The sequence below is a fragment of the Acomys russatus genome, chromosome 6 (genome assembly GCF_903995435.1).
Source record: "Acomys russatus chromosome 6, mAcoRus1.1, whole genome shotgun sequence".
In the NCBI taxonomy this organism is placed as follows: domain Eukaryota; kingdom Metazoa; phylum Chordata; class Mammalia; order Rodentia; family Muridae; genus Acomys; species Acomys russatus.
Window position 1 is genome coordinate 86546758 of NC_067142.1, and position 10508 is coordinate 86557265.

Here is a 10508-nt window from a genome sequence, read left to right on the forward strand (position 1 = left end):
TCTTTTCTTTTTTTCCTCAAAATCTATAATGACATAGGTCTGTCAGAATGCTAAAAGATGGTATATTCTATCTAAACGTAAATTAATTTAAATGTATATGTAATGTTAGATACGTCCTAAGGAAAACTGAGAGCCAATAGATGTCACTGAAAGGCACTCGATGTCTACCTCGGCCACACCCCTCCAGGGACCTGCCAGAGAGAAAGCTGAGTAAACCATGACAACCGTGTGTCAGACAGTTGCTGGGTCACGACAGAAAGGCTACATGGAACAGAAATATTCATAGTTCTGAACTTAGAAAAGATGTCATAGTAATAAGAACGCACACTGCTGGGACAGCGAGTCGGGCACTGGTGCAACTCGGAGCCTAGGCTTCATCTGAGGACCCAGCTGGATGGAAAAGGAGCCTGTCTTCAGAATACAAATTACACGATTCCCACAACTAGAAAACAAAGTCCAGACTTATGGTCACCCCACCACCACCACCAAAAGGTCCAGCATCAGGTCTTACCCTTCTGGCCAATTCCTATAAAGTGGAACCCCTCCTCCAAACCTAATGCCAGCAGACATATTGGGCAGTGATGGACAGACAGGAGGACATGTGGGAGAGTGATGGACAGACAGGAGGACATGAGGGAGAGTGATGGACAGACTGGAGGACATGTGGGAGAGTGATGGACAGACAGGAGGACATGAGGGAGAGTGATGGACAGACTGGAGGACATGTGGGAGAGTGATGGACAGACAGGAGGACATGTGGGAGAGTGATAGACAGACAGGAGGACATGAGGGAGAGTGGTGGACAGACTGCAGGACATGTGGGGCAGTGAGGGATGGACTCCAGGTGATGCCAGGACTCATCAGAAAGTCTTCTAACACAAAGTGAGGATTTCTAACCCTGAGGCAGAGTTCACCAGTTCCCTTGCTCAGCTGCTCCGCTCCTACCTCCACTGCTGGCTTTGAACATGACCTCTGTGAGGGTACTATGGCTTCCACTGACAGGACCTTGAGGTTAGCTGTGTGACTGGAGTCACTGCAAAGCTCAGCTGGTGGTGAAGCACAGATATTGGCTGCCCTAACCTGCCCATATGTGAGTGCCTTTGCCCCGCAGGGTGAAGGGCTTTTCCACAGCACAGGGACTTGGGGAGCTGGAGTTGCCGGCAGGTGTGAGGAAGTCTGGCCCTCTGGAAGAGCTGTGTTTGCTCTTAACCACTGAGCCATCTCTCCAGCCCCCAAAGCAAGTTCTATTTAATCCAATTGTTATAAATGTTTTATAAGAGAAAATTAATCTGAAAGCAAAATTTTATGCTGGGTCCTCAACATAGCATTGTCTGATGCATGTCACACCAGCACCAATCCTCCCATCAAACCCAACCCTAAGTCTTTTTATATGAGCGGTAAAGACTGGCAAAAAGGATCAACATTACAAGTCCTTAATTCAACAAAAAAAAAATACTGATCTGATATTGCACTTTCTCCCTTGACAATTCTCAAGCTATCTTAAGGCTTTTTAATCACCAACAATACGCCCTACATATTTCCAACTTTCCCGATTAGGGAAACCTAAGCCAAATTTCTCTTACAGCAGAACACTTTACATATTTTTTATTAAAGTGTGCTTTTTAAAATGCGGGCCTTTAAGGCGTGGACCTGCGCTCGTGACTAGGCTGTGCTCTTCCCTACGTTGCTCTGTATTGTTTAAAACTATATTTTTTTCCAGCCTGTTACCTGGTCCTGAGACTCATTATATAAGCAATGTTGACTCCATTTGAGAAGGCTGGCTTTGCGCCCCTGCTTTGCCCATAGGTGCCACCATCTGGCCAGCGCTTGGCATGGACTGATAACTCACCCCCTAAAGGGAGGAAGGATACACTGGGGCCACGTTAGCATATTCAAATCAGATCAGGAAAACCAAACCAAGGACTTACCAAGCATGCCAGATGGAGACAAGGGTGCAACCCTCACGTGGGTCCCAGAAGAAGAGGCCATCTCATATTGCAATGTCAATGGCTGCGCCAACCTGTCACCTCAGCAACTCAAGTACACACCAAGAAATCTGCTGTCCCTGAGGCTTCAGCTTGGATCCGTCCTCACCACTAATTTATGTGGCCTACTCAAGTTGCTGTCTGTCTGTCCGCCCACCCACTTCTCCATCCATTCATCCTCCCATGCATCTGGAGCTGGCTCTGCTCCAAGCCTCCAAGGTCCCCCCCCCACTTCTGTAGCTTGACTCTGCACGAGCACCCCCAGCAAGGGGGTTCTCCATCTGGGGTTCTTCCCATTCTAACTAACCTATGGCTCCCTAACAGTGAAGCCTCTTTGAAGGTCTGTGGACTCTGCTATGGCCACCTTAACCTTTGGTCGGTGCTCTGTAGACACACGCATGCACGCACGCACGCACGCACGCACGCACAGGAGACCACTGTACGGGAGTCAGAGTCCGACTGCTGGCTCTTGCTGAGCACTCCTTCCCACCCTCGAAGGGCTAACCAGAGGCTCTCCTTTGGCACACAGACTGACTCATTCTCTTCAGAGGCCCTGCCATTCTGCCTCTCTCTGGCTGGGGCCTGAACCCTCCTTGCGGCCTGTCTGTCTGCTCTGCTGAGGCATTAATGTCACTTCCGATAAACTCCTTGGCCCCCAGTAATCTGTTGGTGTTCTCTTGAACGTGCCATCCAAAACCTAATAGACAGACAGACAGACTGACTGACTGACTGACTGGTTTATTGTGTGATGTGTAATGTATGATCTAAGGATTACATCAGTAATTACACTCGGGATGAAAGAATCTGTTTCCCTCAACCAGCTGCCATGGGAAATCAGAAATACTTGGCAAGTCGCAGCCAATGAAAATGGCGCTGGCTGTGGCTTTATCATTAGTTAATAACTTCTGACACTATGGAAAGACACAAATGTGTCCTTCAATATTTCTAACAGCGCACTAACGACACCCACCTGAGTAGTTACTGCTGTGACAAAACCAACACATCCCAGAAGCCACTTCTCTCCCGTCTCGGCCTCCACAGGGCAGAGTGTCAGGATTTGAACTTCACTTAACACTGTCAGATTCAGCATATCAACTTCTATTTTTGAAAAATAATCTCCTGGGTTGTGGTTGAACTTTTTTTTTTTTTTTTTTTAAGTACAGGGTCTCACCATGTAACCATGCCTGGCCTAGAACTTGCTCTGTAGACCAGACCAGGCTGGCCCGGGCCTCACAGAGATCCTCCTGCCTCCGCCTCCGGAACGCTGGGATCAAAGGTGTGTGCCACCACAATGAAATCTTCTTTAATTAACCTGCCTTAAAAAGGTAGGCTGTTTTGTTTTGTTTGTCTGTCTTTAAACCTTGTCTCCTGTTACGCAGGCAGCAATATCCGAAGTGCTGGAATTATAGACACACGCCACCACGCCCTGCTCATACAGTGCCGGGGATGCAACCTGCGGCTGAGCGTGTGTTCAGCAGGCACGCGACTCCCAAGCCACAGCCAAGGCCCTGCCAAATGTCTGTATTGCTCATAGATACACAATTTACCAATTACCTTTTCTCCTTTATTCAGTAGTTGAGTTTTTAACTAGCTTATTACTTTCTGATATGAATAAATATGACTACATACAGCTGACTTGCCTGGAGTAAGCCCGAGCCGCCATGGTCCGCTGTCCTTTCTGTAGAGCCCTCGGCTTCACTATAGCCTTGTTGTTTTGTATTCCTTGTATCTTTTTTACTGACTTTCAGTCCCACAAAGTTTCTCGTAATTTCATTGTCAAGTTTCATAACAACGCTATAGTGGCTTCGTAAATAACCAAGTAGCAGCTCCTCTTCCTTTCTTATTTATTTTTTTCAGTGTTTGGCAGATGTCATTGCAAAGCCAGCTGGGCTTGAAATTTTTGCAGTGAAAAGGATTTTAAGCCACACTCAGCTCTTCTAGTCCTCATGTCTTGACTGTTTATCTGAAAACCTGGGACATTTCCTCTGAATTTTCAACTGCATCAGGATAGTGTGGCTCACTAGAGCACCCCCAGGTCACCACAGGCTGTAGGCTAAACTGAAATAACTCCTTTTCCTTCCCTGACACCAGTGTTAGGGCTGGATGGGCAATGCCCCCCCCCACACACACACAGGCTTGTTGTTTGAACATCCGGTGCCCGACTGGTGACCCTGTTTGAGAATCTTTACCAGGTGGAGCCTGACAGGTCACCAGGTACAGGCATAGAGGTTTATAGCCAGACTAGACTTCCTGTTCATTTTCTGCCTCCTGACTGTGGACACAATGTGACCAGCAGCTTCCAGTGCCCCTCCCATTGATGGAATGAACCCCTAACCCTTCGGGAGGAAAAAGCCCTTCTCGGTGGAACTGCTTCTTTTGGAGCCTTTAGGTCAAAGGGGGGGAAAAGTAACTAAAACAACTAGTGAGTGACCCCTGAACCCCGGGACAGCTGCTCTTCACTGTAACTTGGCTGGATTGAGAATCGCCTTCCAGGCAGGTGAAGGACTCCCAGGAGTGTTAAGTGAGGAGAAGATTCCCCCTGAATGGGGTTGGCCCAGATAGACTAAAACAAGAAAGACTTCACTTACCAGGAAAGTGGGATAGAGGTGAGGACATACTATTGGGACTCTAGGTAAGATAAGCATGGGAGAATGAGGAAATGGATCCAGAGGGTCCTAGAATCCTACAAGAGAAACATTATCATGGGCAGATCTGGGCCCAGGGGTCCTGCTCAAACTATGGCACCAGCCAAGGACAATACGTGCAGTAAACTTCGAACCCCTACCCAGATCTACCCAATGGACAGGACATTCTCCACAGTTGAGTGGAGAGTTGGGGACTGACTTTCACACGAACTCTGGCGCCCATATTTGACCACATCCCCTGGGTGGGGAGGCCTGGTGGCACTCAGAGGAAGGACAGCAGGCTACCAAGAAGAGACTTGATACCCTATGAGCATATACAGGGGGAGGAGGTCCCCCTCAGTCACAGTCATAGGGGAGGGGAGTCGGGGGAAAATGGGAGGGAGGGAGGAATGGGAGGATACAAGGGATGGGATAACAATTGAGATGTAATATGAATAAATTAATAAAATATATATTAAAAAAACAAAAACAAGAAAGCCACCTGAGCACCCATGTCGCCCTTTCTGCTTCTCAGCCACCACAATGTACGAAGAGCTCTGCTGGACCACACCTCACCACCAGAATGGGCCGAAACCTCTGAGACCATGAGCCAAAGCGACTCTCTCTTCCCAACCGGTTTATGTCTTGTATTTGGTCAGAGTGACAAAAACCCATACACACGCTTGCTTACAGCCACTGAAAGGAGAGAAGGTACAGTGCACCACAGACACACCCACCCCTAGTGGGGCATTCCTCAAGCGTCACCCACAGAAGGAGCAGAGCAGGCAGGAAGTGTGAGCAATCCAGCAGTTCCCCTTAGGACATTTACCCCTAAACAGCTGTGAGCTTGAGCTAAGGAGGCAGTTAATGACTAACAGATGCCAGATGCTCTGAGCGGCCAAAAACGTTCCAACCACAGCGGTCCCACGGCTATGCCCCTGCGCTCGGCAGCTGAAGCAGGAAAATTCCAAGTTCTAGGCCAGCCTGAGCTACGCAGTGAAACAGTCTCAAAAATAAACAAACCCACGAAGCAATCAAAAACATAGAAGGAAAATCACCTCGAGGCAAGGTAAAAGCTCAGACAACAGCTCTCTGGAGGAGCACACTGGTAGAATTCAGGGGCCGTGGACTCACACATACACTTTTATTTTCATGAGGCACTAGATGAAAAAAAATTTCAGTCTTTAACTGGATGGTAAACCTGGACTTTAGCCAGGTGCGGTGGCGCACACCTGTAATCCCAGCACTTAGGGAGGCAGAGGCAGGTGGATCTCTCTGAATTCGAGGCCGGACTGGTCTACACCACCAGTCCAGGACAGCCAAGGCTACACAGAGAAATCCTGTCTTGAAAAAAAAAATGGACTTTAAACTTGAGTCTGGTTGGCATGTCTGCAGACACACACAGTCACACAAGCACTGTCCTAAATCCACCAAGGATGGTTGACAGGGGTGTGCGTCACTCTCAAAGGGCAGGTTAGCTGTGTCAGATGGCATTTTGTTACTTAAGGTGATTAATAAAGAACATCATACAAATCTGAGTTTTAATGGCATTTTGATAACTGTTTTAATATCATTTATAATCCCCATATTTTTATGTCTTTTACTTATTTCTGAATTTTCTGTTTTGTTTTTTGAGACAGTCTCGTATAGTGTGGCTGGCCTTGACTCTTGATCCCCCTGCCTCCAAGCAGTGTCATCCACAGCTCTTTTCACCTTTTAAAAACAGTCTCCAAAAGGGTGGGTGGCAAGGTCTGCAAGAGCCAAATGTTTTATTTCCCCAAGGCCTCGAAGTACAGCACCAAATACACCTGAGCCCCAGCCACACTGACATCTCTTGAAGTAGCCAAGCAGGGTGCATCACATTTAATTAGTTAGGGCGGCAGCCTTGAATGCTTTTCACTCCTCTATGCAGGAGAAAAAACACAGCCTGGCTCTCCAGCTGCCGCCAGATCAACGCATCTACTTACATTATTAACTGCACCTCCCAGGTCAGAACCGTCCCAGCCAACACATAACCCACCAATCATAAAGGGAGGAAAATCACAGGCAAGGTGGAACATGAAGAAAAGAAGTGGGGAAGGGAACGGAATTCTAGGCCCAGAGTGAAAGCCCACACCCCTTCAGTGTATCCTTTCCTGTGGAGCAGGAGCTTAGCCCTAAGAAGGAATACAGACCACCACAGAGTAAGGGGCAGGCACACAGCACGCCTCGGAGTAGAGGGTCGGAGTCAGTTCCCCAAGTGGAAAGCCCTGATCTAACCACAGCCAGCACAGCTCCTCCCTTCAACAGCTGTGCAAACCTAGAACCTTGAGATGAGGGTCTTGCCGCTGAACCTAGAGAGCAGAAAGCGAAAGAAACCTCTAAACTGGCAACTGAGGAGATGGCTCAGCGGCAAACACTTGCTGCTCAGGCTTGAGGGCCCATGTTCAGGGCCACAGGACCCACATAAAATGTCCCAAGGGCCTGTAATCCCAGCCTTCTCCAAGGACCAGGCTGGGTTTGAATGAGACTCTGCCTCAATGAATGCGATTGAAGCTGGAGGTGTGGCCTCCTGCGCACAGGGACGCACACCACGCCCATGGAAATGACAGAGAAGAGAAATCTCTGAGCTGAGCCTGGGAGCAAAGGCGATGTAGGCGCCCTCCGTGCACGAAGCAGCTGCGTTAGCGGTTCCCGGGACGCCGCGCCTTTGTGTCGCCGCCCTCGAGCACGTGGACACGGGAAGCGGAAGCGCCGCTACGTTTCTCCCCCACGTCAGCGGCGAGCCTCCCACGACCTGCCGTGGCACCCCAGCCAGCCCCCTGTCTCTGTGCTGGGAAAGCAGTGGCGGCCTCTGCTACCCCAGGCCCCTGCGCTCAGGCCAGCTCCACAGAGGGCCCTGACCGCCCACGCGTCCCCCCAAATGTTCTACGCGCGCCCTCCGATCCCCAAGCGCCCCCGCTGCACGCGCACCCTCCGATCCCCCACGCACACGGCTGGCCAGGCCTGTCTAGCGCGGGCGAAGTCACCTGAGTCGCCGTGGGCAGAGCTGGGCGCGCGGGAGAAGGCGTCCCTGCCCCCAGCCGCTCGGAGCAGCCGCCTGGGAAGAACTCGCCAGCGCAGCGCGGGTCGGAGGCCGTGGGGGTGAGCGCCTAGTCCGAGATGCCGCGCCCGGGTTCTCCGACACGGGATTGGCCGACGCTCTGCACAGTTCCCGGAGGAGAATCACCACGCAGGGTCCCGCCAGAACCTCAGGCTTCTGGATGCCCCAGATCCCCAAAGGAATGAGTCCGGGGTGTAGGAGTGTGTGGCCTGCCCTGTTACAGGAAGGTGACTAGGCCAGTGAAGGGCTTTTAGAAGCCATTGTTAAAGCTGGGGAAATCTCTGGAAAAGTGAGCTTTGTGTTTAATGAGAACTGAAACCATTGTCACTCTTACCAATTGAAACAGCCGGACCAGGTGTGCCAGCCAGATTGCCTGAATAAAAACACAGGGTGCCAAATTACTACTGAGTTCATATGAACAGCAGACACTTTCTTGGTATTATATGGCCTTTGTCATATGGGGAAACATAATTACACTGTGTAACAGTTCCTAGGGCTGCGGAGATGTGGCTCAGTTGGGTAGGAAGTTTGTTCCCCAAGTGTGAGGATCTGAGTTTAATCCTCACACCCAAGTAAAGAGCCCGGTGTGGCTACAGCACCTGCTACCCCACCATCGAAGGTGGGGCCTCAAGCAGAGCTCCAGACCCTGACCAGCCAGCTTAGCCTAAACAGGAAGCCTCCAGTTCAGCTACACACACACACCCTGGAAATGGGGTGAGGAAAGAGGAAGCAAGCCGTGGAAACCTTACTCTGGCCCTTTCAGGAGATCAGTCAGCACACACATACACACACACACACACTCACACACACACACACACACACATGCCCTGATTATCTGTAATAACTGTGTCTTGGTGTATGACAAGTCTGGCCACTGTAATCAACCCCAGAGTTTGTCAAAGAAGGTGGCAAAATGTGAACTCTGCTGAGGGACAGTCAGATGGGTGGAGAGGGTGCTGGGAGACTCTCACATGTCGTCTCTAAGTGACCTCCGTGGCTATTAAGGTGGCCTTATTGTCATTTATACTTAACTCCTTTCTGCATGTGCACAGGGCTCATCTGCAGACACAACATAAAGCCAGGTTCGGTTACATGTAAATCAGAAACCACTGTTTGAGAGAAACTAGTGAAGAGGTAAGCGTCGCCAGAGACACAGCTCAGTGGTGGCACCTTGCCTCACAGGCAGAGACAAAGACAGAACGCAAAACAGGAAAGAGCTGAAGAGTGTGTTACTTTTTCCTGCAGCAGATAAAAACATTGCAGTTCAGCTTCAGGCAAGAGAATTGAATGTGGTAACACATTATGATAAAATTACCTTATATTCTTAGAGACTGGAAGCTTTGCTGGGCCTCACAGCCTAAATTAATAACATCCACTGAGGTCACTTAGGGCTGATAGCCTACTGTGGACTCAGCCTGTTTGTTTAACCTGCCTTAGGAGAGCAATGTAACAATCAACTTTACTTGTCTTAGGTCTCCCGTTAGCTTTTACAGTCTAAGCTAATGCCCAGCTATGACCTCAGAGTACGTACTCTTCCATGCCATGACCCAGAGGAATGTGTGTATGTTCCAATAAAGCAATCTTTTAAAATGAATAGTCACTGTAAACGCCGAACACAACATTGAGATGCTGTTTGCTTGTAGTTTTGTTATCGCGGCCGGTTAATCCCTTGTAGAATCTGTTACAGGTTTCTGAAGTGTTCCTCTATTCCTTCCCCACGTGATGCCGTCGGTGCTGTTCAGTAAGTACAGAGCAAAGCCCGTTGATAGGGACAGAGACACAGGGACACGCTCTGATGACAGCCTTCAGGCAGGGCACACAGATTCAGACTCATGCAACAGACAGACAGACAGAGGGAGCGTGAGGCAGAGAATTCAAATCTGGGCTTGGCCTTGGTTAAATAAAACCAAAGGGGCAGGGGGAGCACTTTGACTTCCTTAATGCAAACTGACTCAGTGACTCAGAGTTGTTGTTGTTGGTTTTTGGGTTTTTTTTGTTTGGTTGGTTTTTTTGGTTTTTCGAGACAGGGTTTCTCTGTGTAGCCTTGGCTGTCCTGGACTCGTTTTGTAGACCAGGCTGGCCTCCAACTCACAGTGATCCGCCTGCCTCTGCCTCCCGAGTGCTGGGATTAAAGGCATGCGCCACCACGCCCAGCCTCAGAGTTGTTTTTATTAATATGTTTAAAAGGTCTACATTTTGTTGCCGGAGTCAGGGGATCTTTAATCCATGTATTTGCATCAGCAGTCCCGCTAAAAATAAATAAATAAGATAAAGAGAGGAAGTGTTAGCAGACCTGCGCCCAGTCTGCCTAGCAACCTATGACAAAGATGATGCAAGGCCCAAAGAAATGCATCATAAATTGATCTGGTAGCCAGGCTTGTGATCCAGCTGTACGGCCAAGGCAGGAGGATTCCAAGTTCAAAACTTGGGCTACATAGTGAGTTCAAGGCTAGCCTGAACATTTCAGTCAGACTGTCTCAAAATTTAAAGGTAATCTGGCCATTTATGGGAGATTTGTAAGTTCCCAACTATGTTCTGTGCATTTCCAGATGTTACTTTCTCTTCTGAGCAGTACTGGAAATACTCTGGTGTTCTGTTTTTGTGCATGTCTATGAATTGAACTATTTCCATTGAATTTCATTTGATTTTGATCTTGAGGTCTATCTTGTCTTTCATTGGTTCTCAACATGTACGTTTAAATCGTCTAATAAGGAAATACACTTCATACGAGATGCATGCAGATGGCCAAGTCACTATGATGTAACATTGTCTAGAACTCATTATTCTCATGATTGTCACATGCTTCTCCCTGCTGTA